This window comes from Nannochloropsis gaditana, assembly GCF_000240725.1.
Source record: "Nannochloropsis gaditana CCMP526 unplaced genomic scaffold scaffold098, whole genome shotgun sequence".
NCBI classification, from domain to species: domain Eukaryota; class Eustigmatophyceae; order Eustigmatales; family Monodopsidaceae; genus Microchloropsis; species Microchloropsis gaditana.
The window spans coordinates 4,875-5,330 of record NW_005803855.1 but is presented as its reverse complement, the minus strand read 5'-3'; positions in this window follow the sequence as shown (position 1 = coordinate 5,330).

Sequence of the window (456 nt, the reverse complement as noted above, 5' to 3'; positions counted from 1 at the left end):
GTGGTCTATATGATTGGCTGGGCCCCGCACGATTCCCAGCCCCGGCCCAAGAAACGCGGCTCGGGACGAGTGAGTATGAAAACCTTGCAGAAGGGAGCGTCGGATGGAAATGGAGGGGGGCCTGCGCGTTGAAGGGGGGAGGGAAGGGAGGGGGAAAGGGTGTGGAAAGGAAAAGAAGACACGGGAGGCCTGGCGCCCGTGCAGGATACATTTGTTCGACCGTCAATCCCAATTTACTTTGTGTTGCGGGAATGGAAGAGCCAGTAACGAGCGATATTGCCACACCCTCTTGGCCTCCTTGACCCGCTCGGTGCTTTGTTTCCTACTCTGCCCCCACAACTTGCCCTTTCCTTTCCTCCTTCCTTCCCGCCCTTCCTCCTCCCGCCCCCCCTACGGCACCAGCTCCTGATGCCATTCCCTCCGAAGCTGCTGGAAGCAGTCCTCGTCCAGGCCTTG